Consider the following 18,176-nt stretch of genomic DNA (forward strand, 5'->3'; position numbering starts at 1 on the left):
AAAAAGGTGTCAGTAGTATATGCTGTGTCAGAAGTAGGGTTCGGGAGAATGAACTCAGCAACAGCGGGTTTGGGCCCACAGTTTCAGCTTTGCCCCCACACTGCCTCGAATTGTTGCAAGTAGTATGTTACCCAAAGCCACTTGACCCACTTTGTCTTGCCTCCTCTAGAGGCAGCTATGGCAAGATTTACATGAAAAGGTTTTGGGTTCGTCCCCCATTGCAGCTGAGCCAGCGGTGCTGATTACCCAAAGTGCTTTGCTCTCGATATTGGTTTTGTCCAGGAAAAAAGGGAACATCTATTGAACAAGTACCCCACCTTGCCATTAATTACATGTAATCGAGAATCCACCAGTGTTAGGTAGGGGGCGAACTGCTAGACATACCAATGTAACAAAAAATAATACAGTTTGCCGAGAAGCTGTGCGAGATACTGCAAGCAGTTTGAATAGCAGATTTCTGATATTCTATCGCAGTGGCATTATCATAGCCTATGAGGTCCATCCGAGGAGTGGTTATTGTTGGGTGACAACTTAACCCAAAACTTTACATTGGAACGACATGAAATATAGTCAGAAGTAGTCTTGGGGAGAATAGGTTCAGCAACAGGTGGTATTGGTCCACAATTCCAGTTTTGCCCCCCACACTGCCTCTAATTCTTGCAAGAAGTAAGGTACCCTTAGCCACGTTATACACTTCCACTAGAGGCAGCGGTGGCAAGGTTGAGTTGAAAAGGTTTTGGGTTTGCGACCCATTGCAGCTGAGCCAGTGGTGCAGATTACCCAAAATGCTTTGCTCTCGATATTGTTTTTTTTACTACTGGAAAAAGGTAACATCTATTGAATAAGTACCCCACCTTGCCATGAATGACATGTCATCAAGAATCCACCAAAGTGGTAGGTAGGGGGCGAACTGCTAGACATTGCAATGTTAAAACACAATATTACCGTTAAAGGAGAAGCTGTGCAAAACACTGTAAACAGTTTGAGTAGCTGTAATATATCATTCTTTCGCAGAGGCGATATCATAGCCTATGAAGTCCATCTGAGGCGTGATTATTGCTGGTTGAAAACTTAACCCAATACCCCGCTTGGGATGACTTGAAATATAGTCAGCCTTGGCAATTTTTGATAGTCTCATGTGAGACTGCTATACATGTGAAAGAGAAGATAGTGACAAGACCAAACATGGGCTGCATCCAGCTCATTTATTATATAACCTTTTTGATGCTTCAGCTGACAGTTGAACATTATCTTGCAACTAGGTAGAAACAGAAAAAAGGTGTCAGTAGTATATGCTGTGTCAGAAGTAGGGTTCGGGAGAATGAACTCAGCAACAGCGGGTTTGGGCCCACAGTTTCAGCTTTGCCCCCACACTGCCTCGAATTGTTGCAAGTAGTATGTTACCCAAAGCCACTTGACCCACTTTGTCTTGCCTCCTCTAGAGGCAGCTATGGCAAGATTTACATGAAAAGGTTTTGGGTTCGTCCCCCATTGCAGCTGAGCCAGCGGTGCTGATTACCCAAAGTGCTTTGCTCTCGATATTGGTTTTGTCCAGGAAAAAAGGGAACATCTATTGAACAAGTACCCCACCTTGCCATTAATTACATGTAATCGAGAATCCACCAGTGTTAGGTAGGGGGCGAACTGCTAGACATACCAATGTAACAAAAAATAATACAGTTTGCCGAGAAGCTGTGCGAGATACTGCAAGCAGTTTGAATAGCAGATTTCTGATATTCTATCGCAGTGGCATTATCATAGCCTATGAGGTCCATCCGAGGAGTGGTTATTGTTGGGTGACAACTTAACCCAAAACTTTACATTGGAACGACATGAAATATAGTCAGAAGTAGTCTTGGGGAGAATAGGTTCAGCAACAGGTGGTATTGGTCCACAATTCCAGTTTTGCCCCCCACACTGCCTCTAATTCTTGCAAGAAGTAAGGTACCCTTAGCCACGTTATACACTTCCACTAGAGGCAGCGGTGGCAAGGTTGAGTTGAAAAGGTTTTGGGTTTGCGACCCATTGCAGCTGAGCCAGTGGTGCAGATTACCCAAAATGCTTTGCTCTCGATATTGTTTTTTTTACTACTGGAAAAAGGTAACATCTATTGAATAAGTACCCCACCTTGCCATGAATGACATGTCATCAAGAATCCACCAAAGTGGTAGGTAGGGGGCGAACTGCTAGACATTGCAATGTTAAAACACAATATTACCGTTAAAGGAGAAGCTGTGCAAAACACTGTAAACAGTTTGAGTAGCTGTAATATATCATTCTTTCGCAGAGGCGATATCATAGCCTATGAAGTCCATCTGAGGCGTGATTATTGCTGGTTGAAAACTTAACCCAATACCCCGCTTGGGATGACTTGAAATATAGTCAGCCTTGGCAATTTTTGATAGTCTCATGTGAGACTGCTATACATGTGAAAGAGAAGATAGTGACAAGACCAAACATGGGCTGCATCCAGCTCATTTATTATATAACCTTTTTGATGCTTCAGCTGACAGTTGAACATTATCTTGCAACTAGGTAGAAACAGAAAAAAGGTGTCAGTAGTATATGCTGTGTCAGAAGTAGGGTTCGGGAGAATGAACTCAGCAACAGCGGGTTTGGGCCCACAGTTTCAGCTTTGCCCCCACACTGCCTCGAATTGTTGCAAGTAGTATGTTACCCAAAGCCACTTGACCCACTTTGTCTTGCCTCCTCTAGAGGCAGCTATGGCAAGATTTACATGAAAAGGTTTTGGGTTCGTCCCCCATTGCAGCTGAGCCAGCGGTGCTGATTACCCAAAGTGCTTTGCTCTCGATATTGGTTTTGTCCAGGAAAAAAGGGAACATCTATTGAACAAGTACCCCACCTTGCCATTAATTACATGTAATCGAGAATCCACCAGTGTTAGGTAGGGGGCGAACTGCTAGACATACCAATGTAACAAAAAATAATACAGTTTGCCGAGAAGCTGTGCGAGATACTGCAAGCAGTTTGAATAGCAGATTTCTGATATTCTATCGCAGTGGCATTATCATAGCCTATGAGGTCCATCCGAGGAGTGGTTATTGTTGGGTGACAACTTAACCCAAAACTTTACATTGGAACGACATGAAATATAGTCAGAAGTAGTCTTGGGGAGAATAGGTTCAGCAACAGGTGGTATTGGTCCACAATTCCAGTTTTGCCCCCCACACTGCCTCTAATTCTTGCAAGAAGTAAGGTACCCTTAGCCACGTTATACACTTCCACTAGAGGCAGCGGTGGCAAGGTTGAGTTGAAAAGGTTTTGGGTTTGCGACCCATTGCAGCTGAGCCAGTGGTGCAGATTACCCAAAATGCTTTGCTCTCGATATTGTTTTTTTTACTACTGGAAAAAGGTAACATCTATTGAATAAGTACCCCACCTTGCCATGAATGACATGTCATCAAGAATCCACCAAAGTGGTAGGTAGGGGGCGAACTGCTAGACATTGCAATGTTAAAACACAATATTACCGTTAAAGGAGAAGCTGTGCAAAACACTGTAAACAGTTTGAGTAGCTGTAATATATCATTCTTTCGCAGAGGCGATATCATAGCCTATGAAGTCCATCTGAGGCGTGATTATTGCTGGTTGAAAACTTAACCCAATACCCCGCTTGGGATGACTTGAAATATAGTCAGCCTTGGCAATTTTTGATAGTCTCATGTGAGACTGCTATACATGTGAAAGAGAAGATAGTGACAAGACCAAACATGGGCTGCATCCAGCTCATTTATTATATAACCTTTTTGATGCTTCAGCTGACAGTTGAACATTATCTTGCAACTAGGTAGAAACAGAAAAAAGGTGTCAGTAGTATATGCTGTGTCAGAAGTAGGGTTCGGGAGAATGAACTCAGCAACAGCGGGTTTGGGCCCACAGTTTCAGCTTTGCCCCCACACTGCCTCGAATTGTTGCAAGTAGTATGTTACCCAAAGCCACTTGACCCACTTTGTCTTGCCTCCTCTAGAGGCAGCTATGGCAAGATTTACATGAAAAGGTTTTGGGTTCGTCCCCCATTGCAGCTGAGCCAGCGGTGCTGATTACCCAAAGTGCTTTGCTCTCGATATTGGTTTTGTCCAGGAAAAAAGGGAACATCTATTGAACAAGTACCCCACCTTGCCATTAATTACATGTAATCGAGAATCCACCAGTGTTAGGTAGGGGGCGAACTGCTAGACATACCAATGTAACAAAAAATAATACAGTTTGCCGAGAAGCTGTGCGAGATACTGCAAGCAGTTTGAATAGCAGATTTCTGATATTCTATCGCAGTGGCATTATCATAGCCTATGAGGTCCATCCGAGGAGTGGTTATTGTTGGGTGACAACTTAACCCAAAACTTTACATTGGAACGACATGAAATATAGTCAGAAGTAGTCTTGGGGAGAATAGGTTCAGCAACAGGTGGTATTGGTCCACAATTCCAGTTTTGCCCCCCACACTGCCTCTAATTCTTGCAAGAAGTAAGGTACCCTTAGCCACGTTATACACTTCCACTAGAGGCAGCGGTGGCAAGGTTGAGTTGAAAAGGTTTTGGGTTTGCGACCCATTGCAGCTGAGCCAGTGGTGCAGATTACCCAAAATGCTTTGCTCTCGATATTGTTTTTTTTACTACTGGAAAAAGGTAACATCTATTGAATAAGTACCCCACCTTGCCATGAATGACATGTCATCAAGAATCCACCAAAGTGGTAGGTAGGGGGCGAACTGCTAGACATTGCAATGTTAAAACACAATATTACCGTTAAAGGAGAAGCTGTGCAAAACACTGTAAACAGTTTGAGTAGCTGTAATATATCATTCTTTCGCAGAGGCGATATCATAGCCTATGAAGTCCATCTGAGGCGTGATTATTGCTGGTTGAAAACTTAACCCAATACCCCGCTTGGGATGACTTGAAATATAGTCAGCCTTGGCAATTTTTGATAGTCTCATGTGAGACTGCTATACATGTGAAAGAGAAGATAGTGACAAGACCAAACATGGGCTGCATCCAGCTCATTTATTATATAACCTTTTTGATGCTTCAGCTGACAGTTGAACATTATCTTGCAACTAGGTAGAAACAGAAAAAAGGTGTCAGTAGTATATGCTGTGTCAGAAGTAGGGTTCGGGAGAATGAACTCAGCAACAGCGGGTTTGGGCCCACAGTTTCAGCTTTGCCCCCACACTGCCTCGAATTGTTGCAAGTAGTATGTTACCCAAAGCCACTTGACCCACTTTGTCTTGCCTCCTCTAGAGGCAGCTATGGCAAGATTTACATGAAAAGGTTTTGGGTTCGTCCCCCATTGCAGCTGAGCCAGCGGTGCTGATTACCCAAAGTGCTTTGCTCTCGATATTGGTTTTGTCCAGGAAAAAAGGGAACATCTATTGAACAAGTACCCCACCTTGCCATTAATTACATGTAATCGAGAATCCACCAGTGTTAGGTAGGGGGCGAACTGCTAGACATACCAATGTAACAAAAAATAATACAGTTTGCCGAGAAGCTGTGCGAGATACTGCAAGCAGTTTGAATAGCAGATTTCTGATATTCTATCGCAGTGGCATTATCATAGCCTATGAGGTCCATCCGAGGAGTGGTTATTGTTGGGTGACAACTTAACCCAAAACTTTACATTGGAACGACATGAAATATAGTCAGAAGTAGTCTTGGGGAGAATAGGTTCAGCAACAGGTGGTATTGGTCCACAATTCCAGTTTTGCCCCCCACACTGCCTCTAATTCTTGCAAGAAGTAAGGTACCCTTAGCCACGTTATACACTTCCACTAGAGGCAGCGGTGGCAAGGTTGAGTTGAAAAGGTTTTGGGTTTGCGACCCATTGCAGCTGAGCCAGTGGTGCAGATTACCCAAAATGCTTTGCTCTCGATATTGTTTTTTTTACTACTGGAAAAAGGTAACATCTATTGAATAAGTACCCCACCTTGCCATGAATGACATGTCATCAAGAATCCACCAAAGTGGTAGGTAGGGGGCGAACTGCTAGACATTGCAATGTTAAAACACAATATTACCGTTAAAGGAGAAGCTGTGCAAAACACTGTAAACAGTTTGAGTAGCTGTAATATATCATTCTTTCGCAGAGGCGATATCATAGCCTATGAAGTCCATCTGAGGCGTGATTATTGCTGGTTGAAAACTTAACCCAATACCCCGCTTGGGATGACTTGAAATATAGTCAGCCTTGGCAATTTTTGATAGTCTCATGTGAGACTGCTATACATGTGAAAGAGAAGATAGTGACAAGACCAAACATGGGCTGCATCCAGCTCATTTATTATATAACCTTTTTGATGCTTCAGCTGACAGTTGAACATTATCTTGCAACTAGGTAGAAACAGAAAAAAGGTGTCAGTAGTATATGCTGTGTCAGAAGTAGGGTTCGGGAGAATGAACTCAGCAACAGCGGGTTTGGGCCCACAGTTTCAGCTTTGCCCCCACACTGCCTCGAATTGTTGCAAGTAGTATGTTACCCAAAGCCACTTGACCCACTTTGTCTTGCCTCCTCTAGAGGCAGCTATGGCAAGATTTACATGAAAAGGTTTTGGGTTCGTCCCCCATTGCAGCTGAGCCAGCGGTGCTGATTACCCAAAGTGCTTTGCTCTCGATATTGGTTTTGTCCAGGAAAAAAGGGAACATCTATTGAACAAGTACCCCACCTTGCCATTAATTACATGTAATCGAGAATCCACCAGTGTTAGGTAGGGGGCGAACTGCTAGACATACCAATGTAACAAAAAATAATACAGTTTGCCGAGAAGCTGTGCGAGATACTGCAAGCAGTTTGAATAGCAGATTTCTGATATTCTATCGCAGTGGCATTATCATAGCCTATGAGGTCCATCCGAGGAGTGGTTATTGTTGGGTGACAACTTAACCCAAAACTTTACATTGGAACGACATGAAATATAGTCAGAAGTAGTCTTGGGGAGAATAGGTTCAGCAACAGGTGGTATTGGTCCACAATTCCAGTTTTGCCCCCCACACTGCCTCTAATTCTTGCAAGAAGTAAGGTACCCTTAGCCACGTTATACACTTCCACTAGAGGCAGCGGTGGCAAGGTTGAGTTGAAAAGGTTTTGGGTTTGCGACCCATTGCAGCTGAGCCAGTGGTGCAGATTACCCAAAATGCTTTGCTCTCGATATTGTTTTTTTTACTACTGGAAAAAGGTAACATCTATTGAATAAGTACCCCACCTTGCCATGAATGACATGTCATCAAGAATCCACCAAAGTGGTAGGTAGGGGGCGAACTGCTAGACATTGCAATGTTAAAACACAATATTACCGTTAAAGGAGAAGCTGTGCAAAACACTGTAAACAGTTTGAGTAGCTGTAATATATCATTCTTTCGCAGAGGCGATATCATAGCCTATGAAGTCCATCTGAGGCGTGATTATTGCTGGTTGAAAACTTAACCCAATACCCCGCTTGGGATGACTTGAAATATAGTCAGCCTTGGCAATTTTTGATAGTCTCATGTGAGACTGCTATACATGTGAAAGAGAAGATAGTGACAAGACCAAACATGGGCTGCATCCAGCTCATTTATTATATAACCTTTTTGATGCTTCAGCTGACAGTTGAACATTATCTTGCAACTAGGTAGAAACAGAAAAAAGGTGTCAGTAGTATATGCTGTGTCAGAAGTAGGGTTCGGGAGAATGAACTCAGCAACAGCGGGTTTGGGCCCACAGTTTCAGCTTTGCCCCCACACTGCCTCGAATTGTTGCAAGTAGTATGTTACCCAAAGCCACTTGACCCACTTTGTCTTGCCTCCTCTAGAGGCAGCTATGGCAAGATTTACATGAAAAGGTTTTGGGTTCGTCCCCCATTGCAGCTGAGCCAGCGGTGCTGATTACCCAAAGTGCTTTGCTCTCGATATTGGTTTTGTCCAGGAAAAAAGGGAACATCTATTGAACAAGTACCCCACCTTGCCATTAATTACATGTAATCGAGAATCCACCAGTGTTAGGTAGGGGGCGAACTGCTAGACATACCAATGTAACAAAAAATAATACAGTTTGCCGAGAAGCTGTGCGAGATACTGCAAGCAGTTTGAATAGCAGATTTCTGATATTCTATCGCAGTGGCATTATCATAGCCTATGAGGTCCATCCGAGGAGTGGTTATTGTTGGGTGACAACTTAACCCAAAACTTTACATTGGAACGACATGAAATATAGTCAGAAGTAGTCTTGGGGAGAATAGGTTCAGCAACAGGTGGTATTGGTCCACAATTCCAGTTTTGCCCCCCACACTGCCTCTAATTCTTGCAAGAAGTAAGGTACCCTTAGCCACGTTATACACTTCCACTAGAGGCAGCGGTGGCAAGGTTGAGTTGAAAAGGTTTTGGGTTTGCGACCCATTGCAGCTGAGCCAGTGGTGCAGATTACCCAAAATGCTTTGCTCTCGATATTGTTTTTTTTACTACTGGAAAAAGGTAACATCTATTGAATAAGTACCCCACCTTGCCATGAATGACATGTCATCAAGAATCCACCAAAGTGGTAGGTAGGGGGCGAACTGCTAGACATTGCAATGTTAAAACACAATATTACCGTTAAAGGAGAAGCTGTGCAAAACACTGTAAACAGTTTGAGTAGCTGTAATATATCATTCTTTCGCAGAGGCGATATCATAGCCTATGAAGTCCATCTGAGGCGTGATTATTGCTGGTTGAAAACTTAACCCAATACCCCGCTTGGGATGACTTGAAATATAGTCAGCCTTGGCAATTTTTGATAGTCTCATGTGAGACTGCTATACATGTGAAAGAGAAGATAGTGACAAGACCAAACATGGGCTGCATCCAGCTCATTTATTATATAACCTTTTTGATGCTTCAGCTGACAGTTGAACATTATCTTGCAACTAGGTAGAAACAGAAAAAAGGTGTCAGTAGTATATGCTGTGTCAGAAGTAGGGTTCGGGAGAATGAACTCAGCAACAGCGGGTTTGGGCCCACAGTTTCAGCTTTGCCCCCACACTGCCTCGAATTGTTGCAAGTAGTATGTTACCCAAAGCCACTTGACCCACTTTGTCTTGCCTCCTCTAGAGGCAGCTATGGCAAGATTTACATGAAAAGGTTTTGGGTTCGTCCCCCATTGCAGCTGAGCCAGCGGTGCTGATTACCCAAAGTGCTTTGCTCTCGATATTGGTTTTGTCCAGGAAAAAAGGGAACATCTATTGAACAAGTACCCCACCTTGCCATTAATTACATGTAATCGAGAATCCACCAGTGTTAGGTAGGGGGCGAACTGCTAGACATACCAATGTAACAAAAAATAATACAGTTTGCCGAGAAGCTGTGCGAGATACTGCAAGCAGTTTGAATAGCAGATTTCTGATATTCTATCGCAGTGGCATTATCATAGCCTATGAGGTCCATCCGAGGAGTGGTTATTGTTGGGTGACAACTTAACCCAAAACTTTACATTGGAACGACATGAAATATAGTCAGAAGTAGTCTTGGGGAGAATAGGTTCAGCAACAGGTGGTATTGGTCCACAATTCCAGTTTTGCCCCCCACACTGCCTCTAATTCTTGCAAGAAGTAAGGTACCCTTAGCCACGTTATACACTTCCACTAGAGGCAGCGGTGGCAAGGTTGAGTTGAAAAGGTTTTGGGTTTGCGACCCATTGCAGCTGAGCCAGTGGTGCAGATTACCCAAAATGCTTTGCTCTCGATATTGTTTTTTTTACTACTGGAAAAAGGTAACATCTATTGAATAAGTACCCCACCTTGCCATGAATGACATGTCATCAAGAATCCACCAAAGTGGTAGGTAGGGGGCGAACTGCTAGACATTGCAATGTTAAAACACAATATTACCGTTAAAGGAGAAGCTGTGCAAAACACTGTAAACAGTTTGAGTAGCTGTAATATATCATTCTTTCGCAGAGGCGATATCATAGCCTATGAAGTCCATCTGAGGCGTGATTATTGCTGGTTGAAAACTTAACCCAATACCCCGCTTGGGATGACTTGAAATATAGTCAGCCTTGGCAATTTTTGATAGTCTCATGTGAGACTGCTATACATGTGAAAGAGAAGATAGTGACAAGACCAAACATGGGCTGCATCCAGCTCATTTATTATATAACCTTTTTGATGCTTCAGCTGACAGTTGAACATTATCTTGCAACTAGGTAGAAACAGAAAAAAGGTGTCAGTAGTATATGCTGTGTCAGAAGTAGGGTTCGGGAGAATGAACTCAGCAACAGCGGGTTTGGGCCCACAGTTTCAGCTTTGCCCCCACACTGCCTCGAATTGTTGCAAGTAGTATGTTACCCAAAGCCACTTGACCCACTTTGTCTTGCCTCCTCTAGAGGCAGCTATGGCAAGATTTACATGAAAAGGTTTTGGGTTCGTCCCCCATTGCAGCTGAGCCAGCGGTGCTGATTACCCAAAGTGCTTTGCTCTCGATATTGGTTTTGTCCAGGAAAAAAGGGAACATCTATTGAACAAGTACCCCACCTTGCCATTAATTACATGTAATCGAGAATCCACCAGTGTTAGGTAGGGGGCGAACTGCTAGACATACCAATGTAACAAAAAATAATACAGTTTGCCGAGAAGCTGTGCGAGATACTGCAAGCAGTTTGAATAGCAGATTTCTGATATTCTATCGCAGTGGCATTATCATAGCCTATGAGGTCCATCCGAGGAGTGGTTATTGTTGGGTGACAACTTAACCCAAAACTTTACATTGGAACGACATGAAATATAGTCAGAAGTAGTCTTGGGGAGAATAGGTTCAGCAACAGGTGGTATTGGTCCACAATTCCAGTTTTGCCCCCCACACTGCCTCTAATTCTTGCAAGAAGTAAGGTACCCTTAGCCACGTTATACACTTCCACTAGAGGCAGCGGTGGCAAGGTTGAGTTGAAAAGGTTTTGGGTTTGCGACCCATTGCAGCTGAGCCAGTGGTGCAGATTACCCAAAATGCTTTGCTCTCGATATTGTTTTTTTTACTACTGGAAAAAGGTAACATCTATTGAATAAGTACCCCACCTTGCCATGAATGACATGTCATCAAGAATCCACCAAAGTGGTAGGTAGGGGGCGAACTGCTAGACATTGCAATGTTAAAACACAATATTACCGTTAAAGGAGAAGCTGTGCAAAACACTGTAAACAGTTTGAGTAGCTGTAATATATCATTCTTTCGCAGAGGCGATATCATAGCCTATGAAGTCCATCTGAGGCGTGATTATTGCTGGTTGAAAACTTAACCCAATACCCCGCTTGGGATGACTTGAAATATAGTCAGCCTTGGCAATTTTTGATAGTCTCATGTGAGACTGCTATACATGTGAAAGAGAAGATAGTGACAAGACCAAACATGGGCTGCATCCAGCTCATTTATTATATAACCTTTTTGATGCTTCAGCTGACAGTTGAACATTATCTTGCAACTAGGTAGAAACAGAAAAAAGGTGTCAGTAGTATATGCTGTGTCAGAAGTAGGTTTCGGGAGAATGAACTCAGCAACAGCGGGTTTGGGCCCACAGTTTCAGCTTTGCCCCCACACTGCCTCGAATTGTTGCAAGTAGTATGTTACCCAAAGCCACTTGACCCACTTTGTCTTGCCTCCTCTAGAGGCAGCTATGGCAAGATTTACATGAAAAGGTTTTGGGTTCGTCCCCCATTGCAGCTGAGCCAGCGGTGCTGATTACCCAAAGTGCTTTGCTCTCGATATTGGTTTTGTCCAGGAAAAAAGGGAACATCTATTGAACAAGTACCCCACCTTGCCATTAATTACATGTAATCGAGAATCCACCAGTGTTAGGTAGGGGGCGAACTGCTAGACATACCAATGTAACAAAAAATAATACAGTTTGCCGAGAAGCTGTGCGAGATACTGCAAGCAGTTTGAATAGCAGATTTCTGATATTCTATCGCAGTGGCATTATCATAGCCTATGAGGTCCATCCGAGGAGTGGTTATTGTTGGGTGACAACTTAACCCAAAACTTTACATTGGAACGACATGAAATATAGTCAGAAGTAGTCTTGGGGAGAATAGGTTCAGCAACAGGTGGTATTGGTCCACAATTCCAGTTTTGCCCCCCACACTGCCTCTAATTCTTGCAAGAAGTAAGGTACCCTTAGCCACGTTATACATTTCCACTAGAGGCAGCGGTGGCAAGGTTGAGTTGAAAAGGTTTTGGGTTTGCGACCCATTGCAGCTGAGCCAGTGGTGCAGATTACCCAAAATGCTTTGCTCTCGATATTGTTTTTTTTACTACTGGAAAAAGGTAACATCTATTGAATAAGTACCCCACCTTGCCATGAATGACATGTCATCAAGAATCCACCAAAGTGGTAGGTAGGGGGCGAACTGCTAGACATTGCAATGTTAAAACACAATATTACCGTTAAAGGAGAAGCTGTGCAAAACACTGTAAACAGTTTGAGTAGCTGTAATATATCATTCTTTCGCAGAGGCGATATCATAGCCTATGAAGTCCATCTGAGGCGTGATTATTGCTGGTTGAAAACTTAACCCAATACCCCGCTTGGGATGACTTGAAATATAGTCAGCCTTGGCAATTTTTGATAGTCTCATGTGAGACTGCTATACATGTGAAAGAGAAGATAGTGACAAGACCAAACATGGGCTGCATCCAGCTCATTTATTATATAACCTTTTTGATGCTTCAGCTGACAGTTGAACATTATCTTGCAACTAGGTAGAAACAGAAAAAAGGTGTCAGTAGTATATGCTGTGTCAGAAGTAGGGTTCGGGAGAATGAACTCAGCAACAGCGGGTTTGGGCCCACAGTTTCAGCTTTGCCCCCACACTGCCTCGAATTGTTGCAAGTAGTATGTTACCCAAAGCCACTTGACCCACTTTGTCTTGCCTCCTCTAGAGGCAGCTATGGCAAGATTTACATGAAAAGGTTTTGGGTTCGTCCCCCATTGCAGCTGAGCCAGCGGTGCTGATTACCCAAAGTGCTTTGCTCTCGATATTGGTTTTGTCCAGGAAAAAAGGGAACATCTATTGAACAAGTACCCCACCTTGCCATTAATTACATGTAATCGAGAATCCACCAGTGTTAGGTAGGGGGCGAACTGCTAGACATACCAATGTAACAAAAAATAATACAGTTTGCCGAGAAGCTGTGCGAGATACTGCAAGCAGTTTGAATAGCAGATTTCTGATATTCTATCGCAGTGGCATTATCATAGCCTATGAGGTCCATCCGAGGAGTGGTTATTGTTGGGTGACAACTTAACCCAAAACTTTACATTGGAACGACATGAAATATAGTCAGAAGTAGTCTTGGGGAGAATAGGTTCAGCAACAGGTGGTATTGGTCCACAATTCCAGTTTTGCCCCCCACACTGCCTCTAATTCTTGCAAGAAGTAAGGTACCCTTAGCCACGTTATACACTTCCACTAGAGGCAGCGGTGGCAAGGTTGAGTTGAAAAGGTTTTGGGTTTGCGACCCATTGCAGCTGAGCCAGTGGTGCAGATTACCCAAAATGCTTTGCTCTCGATATTGTTTTTTTTACTACTGGAAAAAGGTAACATCTATTGAATAAGTACCCCACCTTGCCATGAATGACATGTCATCAAGAATCCACCAAAGTGGTAGGTAGGGGGCGAACTGCTAGACATTGCAATGTTAAAACACAATATTACCGTTAAAGGAGAAGCTGTGCAAAACACTGTAAACAGTTTGAGTAGCTGTAATATATCATTCTTTCGCAGAGGCGATATCATAGCCTATGAAGTCCATCTGAGGCGTGATTATTGCTGGTTGAAAACTTAACCCAATACCCCGCTTGGGATGACTTGAAATATAGTCAGCCTTGGCAATTTTTGATAGTCTCATGTGAGACTGCTATACATGTGAAAGAGAAGATAGTGACAAGACCAAACATGGGCTGCATCCAGCTCATTTATTATATAACCTTTTTGATGCTTCAGCTGACAGTTGAACATTATCTTGCAACTAGGTAGAAACAGAAAAAAGGTGTCAGTAGTATATGCTGTGTCAGAAGTAGGGTTCGGGAGAATGAACTCAGCAACAGCGGGTTTGGGCCCACAGTTTCAGCTTTGCCCCCACACTGCCTCGAATTGTTGCAAGTAGTATGTTACCCAAAGCCACTTGACCCACTTTGTCTTGCCTCCTCTAGAGGCAGCTATGGCAAGATTTACATGAAAAGGTTTTGGGTTCGTCCCCCATTGCAGCTGAGCCAGCGGTGCTGATTACCCAAAGTGCTTTGCTCTCGATATTGGTTTTGTCCAGGAAAAAAGGGAACATCTATTGAACAAGTACCCCACCTTGCCATTAATTACATGTAATCGAGAATCCACCAGTGTTAGGTAGGGGGCGAACTGCTAGACATACCAATGTAACAAAAAATAATACAGTTTGCCGAGAAGCTGTGCGAGATACTGCAAGCAGTTTGAATAGCAGATTTCTGATATTCTATCGCAGTGGCATTATCATAGCCTATGAGGTCCATCCGAGGAGTGGTTATTGTTGGGTGACAACTTAACCCAAAACTTTACATTGGAACGACATGAAATATAGTCAGAAGTAGTCTTGGGGAGAATAGGTTCAGCAACAGGTGGTATTGGTCCACAATTCCAGTTTTGCCCCCCACACTGCCTCTAATTCTTGCAAGAAGTAAGGTACCCTTAGCCACGTTATACACTTCCACTAGAGGCAGCGGTGGCAAGGTTGAGTTGAAAAGGTTTTGGGTTTGCGACCCATTGCAGCTGAGCCAGTGGTGCAGATTACCCAAAATGCTTTGCTCTCGATATTGTTTTTTTTACTACTGGAAAAAGGTAACATCTATTGAATAAGTACCCCACCTTGCCATGAATGACATGTCATCAAGAATCCACCAAAGCGGTAGGTAGGGGGCGAACTGCTAGACATTGCAATGTTAAAACACAATATTACCGTTAAAGGAGAAGCTGTGCAAAACACTGTAAACAGTTTGAGTAGCTGTAATATATCATTCTTTCGCAGAGGCGATATCATAGCCTATGAAGTCCATCTGAGGCGTGATTATTGCTGGTTGAAAACTTAACCCAATACCCCGCTTGGGATGACTTGAAATATAGTCAGCCTTGGCAATTTTTGATAGTCTCATGTGAGACTGCTATACATGTGAAAGAGAAGATAGTGACAAGACCAAACATGGGCTGCATCCAGCTCATTTATTATATAACCTTTTTGATGCTTCAGCTGACAGTTGAACATTATCTTGCAACTAGGTAGAAACAGAAAAAAGGTGTCAGTAGTATATGCTGTGTCAGAAGTAGGGTTCGGGAGAATGAACTCAGCAACAGCGGGTTTGGGCCCACAGTTTCAGCTTTGCCCCCACACTGCCTCGAATTGTTGCAAGTAGTATGTTACCCAAAGCCACTTGACCCACTTTGTCTTGCCTCCTCTAGAGGCAGCTATGGCAAGATTTACATGAAAAGGTTTTGGGTTCGTCCCCCATTGCAGCTGAGCCAGCGGTGCTGATTACCCAAAGTGCTTTGCTCTCGATATTGGTTTTGTCCAGGAAAAAAGGGAACATCTATTGAACAAGTACCCCACCTTGCCATTAATTACATGTAATCGAGAATCCACCAGTGTTAGGTAGGGGGCGAACTGCTAGACATACCAATGTAACAAAAAATAATACAGTTTGCCGAGAAGCTGTGCGAGATACTGCAAGCAGTTTGAATAGCAGATTTCTGATATTCTATCGCAGTGGCATTATCATAGCCTATGAGGTCCATCCGAGGAGTGGTTATTGTTGGGTGACAACTTAACCCAAAACTTTACATTGGAACGACATGAAATATAGTCAGAAGTAGTCTTGGGGAGAATAGGTTCAGCAACAGGTGGTATTGGTCCACAATTCCAGTTTTGCCCCCCACACTGCCTCTAATTCTTGCAAGAAGTAAGGTACCCTTAGCCACGTTATACACTTCCACTAGAGGCAGCGGTGGCAAGGTTGAGTTGAAAAGGTTTTGGGTTTGCGACCCATTGCAGCTGAGCCAGTGGTGCAGATTACCCAAAATGCTTTGCTCTCGATATTGTTTTTTTTACTACTGGAAAAAGGTAACATCTATTGAATAAGTACCCCACCTTGCCATGAATGACATGTCATCAAGAATCCACCAAAGTGGTAGGTAGGGGGCGAACTGCTAGACATTGCAATGTTAAAACACAATATTACCGTTAAAGGAGAAGCTGTGCAAAACACTGTAAACAGTTTGAGTAGCTGTAATATATCATTCTTTCGCAGAGGCGATATCATAGCCTATGAAGTCCATCTGAGGCGTGATTATTGCTGGTTGAAAACTTAACCCAATACCCCGCTTGGGATGACTTGAAATATAGTCAGCCTTGGCAATTTTTGATAGTCTCATGTGAGACTGCTATACATGTGAAAGAGAAGATAGTGACAAGACCAAACATGGGCTGCATCCAGCTCATTTATTATATAACCTTTTTGATGCTTCAGCTGACAGTTGAACATTATCTTGCAACTAGGTAGAAACAGAAAAAAGGTGTCAGTAGTATATGCTGTGTCAGAAGTAGGGTTCGGGAGAATGAACTCAGCAACAGCGGGTTTGGGCCCACAGTTTCAGCTTTGCCCCCACACTGCCTCGAATTGTTGCAAGTAGTATGTTACCCAAAGCCACTTGACCCACTTTGTCTTGCCTCCTCTAGAGGCAGCTATGGCAAGATTTACATGAAAAGGTTTTGGGTTCGTCCCCCATTGCAGCTGAGCCAGCGGTGCTGATTACCCAAAGTGCTTTGCTCTCGATATTGGTTTTGTCCAGGAAAAAAGGGAACATCTATTGAACAAGTACCCCACCTTGCCATTAATTACATGTAATCGAGAATCCACCAGTGTTAGGTAGGGGGCGAACTGCTAGACATACCAATGTAACAAAAAATAATACAGTTTGCCGAGAAGCTGTGCGAGATACTGCAAGCAGTTTGAATAGCAGATTTCTGATATTCTATCGCAGTGGCATTATCATAGCCTATGAGGTCCATCCGAGGAGTGGTTATTGTTGGGTGACAACTTAACCCAAAACTTTACATTGGAACGACATGAAATATAGTCAGAAGTAGTCTTGGGGAGAATAGGTTCAGCAACAGGTGGTATTGGTCCACAATTCCAGTTTTGCCCCCCACACTGCCTCTAATTCTTGCAAGAAGTAAGGTACCCTTAGCCACGTTATACACTTCCACTAGAGGCAGCGGTGGCAAGGTTGAGTTGAAAAGGTTTTGGGTTTGCGACCCATTGCAGCTGAGCCAGTGGTGCAGATTACCCAAAATGCTTTGCTCTCGATATTGTTTTTTTTACTACTGGAAAAAGGTAACATCTATTGAATAAGTACCCCACCTTGCCATGAATGACATGTCATCAAGAATCCACCAAAGTGGTAGGTAGGGGGCGAACTGCTAGACATTGCAATGTTAAAACACAATATTACCGTTAAAGGAGAAGTTGTGCAAAACACTGTAAACAGTTTGAGTAGCTGTAATATATCATTCTTTCGCAGAGGCGATATCATAGCCTATGAAGTCCATCTGAGGCGTGATTATTGCTGGTTGAAAACTTAACCCAATACCCCGCTTGGGATGACTTGAAATATAGTCAGCCTTGGCAATTTTTGATAGTCTCATGTGAGACTGCTATACATGTGAAAGAGAAGATAGTGACAAGACCAAACATGGGCTGCATCCAGCTCATTTATTATATAACCTTTTTGATGCTTCAGCTGACAGTTGAACATTATCTTGCAACTAGGTAGAAACAGAAAAAAGGTGTCAGTAGTATATGCTGTGTCAGAAGTAGGGTTCGGGAGAATGAACTCAGCAACAGCGGGTTTGGGCCCACAGTTTCAGCTTTGCCCCCACACTGCCTCGAATTGTTGCAAGTAGTATGTTACCCAAAGCCACTTGACCCACTTTGTCTTGCCTCCTCTAGAGGCAGCTATGGCAAGATTTACATGAAAAGGTTTTGGGTTCGTCCCCCATTGCAGCTGAGCCAGCGGTGCTGATTACCCAAAGTGCTTTGCTCTCGATATTGGTTTTGTCCAGGAAAAAAGGGAACATCTATTGAACAAGTACCCCACCTTGCCATTAATTACATGTAATCGAGAATCCACCAGT

The 18,176-nt window shown here is 43.3% G+C and overlaps 14 non-coding genes and 14 pseudogenes across 14 annotated transcripts; all 28 read left to right on the top strand.

The window, feature by feature from the left end:
* Positions 1 to 462: 462 nt before the first annotated feature.
* Positions 463 to 584, top strand: LOC149975996 (U4 spliceosomal RNA; annotated as a pseudogene).
* A 418-nt stretch (positions 585 to 1,002) lies between these two features.
* On the top strand, positions 1,003 to 1,144 carry LOC118955915 (U4 spliceosomal RNA). Its single transcript, XR_005045694.1, has one exon. It is a non-coding gene; the product is annotated as a U4 spliceosomal RNA (small nuclear RNA).
* A 591-nt stretch (positions 1,145 to 1,735) lies between these two features.
* On the top strand, positions 1,736 to 1,857 carry LOC149975997 (U4 spliceosomal RNA; annotated as a pseudogene).
* A 418-nt stretch (positions 1,858 to 2,275) lies between these two features.
* Positions 2,276 to 2,417, top strand: LOC118955916 (U4 spliceosomal RNA). The gene has a single exon (XR_005045695.1). It is a non-coding gene; the product is annotated as a U4 spliceosomal RNA (small nuclear RNA).
* A 591-nt stretch (positions 2,418 to 3,008) lies between these two features.
* On the top strand, positions 3,009 to 3,130 carry LOC149975998 (U4 spliceosomal RNA; annotated as a pseudogene).
* Positions 3,131 to 3,548: 418 nt separating this feature from the next.
* On the top strand, positions 3,549 to 3,690 carry LOC118955917 (U4 spliceosomal RNA). Its single transcript, XR_005045696.1, has one exon. It is a non-coding gene; the product is annotated as a U4 spliceosomal RNA (small nuclear RNA).
* A 591-nt stretch (positions 3,691 to 4,281) lies between these two features.
* Positions 4,282 to 4,403, top strand: LOC149975999 (U4 spliceosomal RNA; annotated as a pseudogene).
* A 418-nt stretch (positions 4,404 to 4,821) lies between these two features.
* On the top strand, positions 4,822 to 4,963 carry LOC118955919 (U4 spliceosomal RNA). The gene has a single exon (XR_005045698.1). It is a non-coding gene; the product is annotated as a U4 spliceosomal RNA (small nuclear RNA).
* A 591-nt stretch (positions 4,964 to 5,554) lies between these two features.
* On the top strand, positions 5,555 to 5,676 carry LOC149976000 (U4 spliceosomal RNA; annotated as a pseudogene).
* A 418-nt stretch (positions 5,677 to 6,094) lies between these two features.
* Positions 6,095 to 6,236, top strand: LOC118955875 (U4 spliceosomal RNA). Its single transcript, XR_005045656.2, has one exon. It is a non-coding gene; the product is annotated as a U4 spliceosomal RNA (small nuclear RNA).
* Positions 6,237 to 6,827: 591 nt separating this feature from the next.
* LOC149976001 (U4 spliceosomal RNA) lies at positions 6,828 to 6,949 on the top strand (annotated as a pseudogene).
* A 418-nt stretch (positions 6,950 to 7,367) lies between these two features.
* Positions 7,368 to 7,509, top strand: LOC118955920 (U4 spliceosomal RNA). The gene has a single exon (XR_005045699.1). It is a non-coding gene; the product is annotated as a U4 spliceosomal RNA (small nuclear RNA).
* Positions 7,510 to 8,100: 591 nt separating this feature from the next.
* Positions 8,101 to 8,222, top strand: LOC149976002 (U4 spliceosomal RNA; annotated as a pseudogene).
* A 418-nt stretch (positions 8,223 to 8,640) lies between these two features.
* LOC118955921 (U4 spliceosomal RNA) lies at positions 8,641 to 8,782 on the top strand. Its single transcript, XR_005045700.1, has one exon. It is a non-coding gene; the product is annotated as a U4 spliceosomal RNA (small nuclear RNA).
* Positions 8,783 to 9,373: 591 nt separating this feature from the next.
* On the top strand, positions 9,374 to 9,495 carry LOC149976003 (U4 spliceosomal RNA; annotated as a pseudogene).
* A 418-nt stretch (positions 9,496 to 9,913) lies between these two features.
* Positions 9,914 to 10,055, top strand: LOC118955896 (U4 spliceosomal RNA). Its single transcript, XR_005045675.2, has one exon. It is a non-coding gene; the product is annotated as a U4 spliceosomal RNA (small nuclear RNA).
* Positions 10,056 to 10,646: 591 nt separating this feature from the next.
* On the top strand, positions 10,647 to 10,768 carry LOC149976004 (U4 spliceosomal RNA; annotated as a pseudogene).
* Positions 10,769 to 11,186: 418 nt separating this feature from the next.
* On the top strand, positions 11,187 to 11,328 carry LOC118955922 (U4 spliceosomal RNA). The gene has a single exon (XR_005045701.1). It is a non-coding gene; the product is annotated as a U4 spliceosomal RNA (small nuclear RNA).
* Positions 11,329 to 11,919: 591 nt separating this feature from the next.
* LOC149976005 (U4 spliceosomal RNA) lies at positions 11,920 to 12,041 on the top strand (annotated as a pseudogene).
* A 418-nt stretch (positions 12,042 to 12,459) lies between these two features.
* Positions 12,460 to 12,601, top strand: LOC118955923 (U4 spliceosomal RNA). The gene has a single exon (XR_005045702.1). It is a non-coding gene; the product is annotated as a U4 spliceosomal RNA (small nuclear RNA).
* A 591-nt stretch (positions 12,602 to 13,192) lies between these two features.
* On the top strand, positions 13,193 to 13,314 carry LOC149976006 (U4 spliceosomal RNA; annotated as a pseudogene).
* Positions 13,315 to 13,732: 418 nt separating this feature from the next.
* On the top strand, positions 13,733 to 13,874 carry LOC118955924 (U4 spliceosomal RNA). The gene has a single exon (XR_005045703.1). It is a non-coding gene; the product is annotated as a U4 spliceosomal RNA (small nuclear RNA).
* A 591-nt stretch (positions 13,875 to 14,465) lies between these two features.
* LOC149976007 (U4 spliceosomal RNA) lies at positions 14,466 to 14,587 on the top strand (annotated as a pseudogene).
* Positions 14,588 to 15,005: 418 nt separating this feature from the next.
* On the top strand, positions 15,006 to 15,147 carry LOC118955925 (U4 spliceosomal RNA). The gene has a single exon (XR_005045704.1). It is a non-coding gene; the product is annotated as a U4 spliceosomal RNA (small nuclear RNA).
* A 591-nt stretch (positions 15,148 to 15,738) lies between these two features.
* On the top strand, positions 15,739 to 15,860 carry LOC149976008 (U4 spliceosomal RNA; annotated as a pseudogene).
* A 418-nt stretch (positions 15,861 to 16,278) lies between these two features.
* On the top strand, positions 16,279 to 16,420 carry LOC118955926 (U4 spliceosomal RNA). Its single transcript, XR_005045705.1, has one exon. It is a non-coding gene; the product is annotated as a U4 spliceosomal RNA (small nuclear RNA).
* Positions 16,421 to 17,011: 591 nt separating this feature from the next.
* Positions 17,012 to 17,133, top strand: LOC149976009 (U4 spliceosomal RNA; annotated as a pseudogene).
* A 418-nt stretch (positions 17,134 to 17,551) lies between these two features.
* On the top strand, positions 17,552 to 17,693 carry LOC118955927 (U4 spliceosomal RNA). The gene has a single exon (XR_005045706.1). It is a non-coding gene; the product is annotated as a U4 spliceosomal RNA (small nuclear RNA).
* Positions 17,694 to 18,176: the final 483 nt, after the last annotated feature.

The sequence above is a fragment of the Oncorhynchus mykiss genome, chromosome 17 (genome assembly GCF_057628025.1).
Source record: "Oncorhynchus mykiss isolate SJ-2025 chromosome 17, ASM5762802v1, whole genome shotgun sequence".
Classification (NCBI taxonomy): domain Eukaryota; kingdom Metazoa; phylum Chordata; class Actinopteri; order Salmoniformes; family Salmonidae; genus Oncorhynchus; species Oncorhynchus mykiss.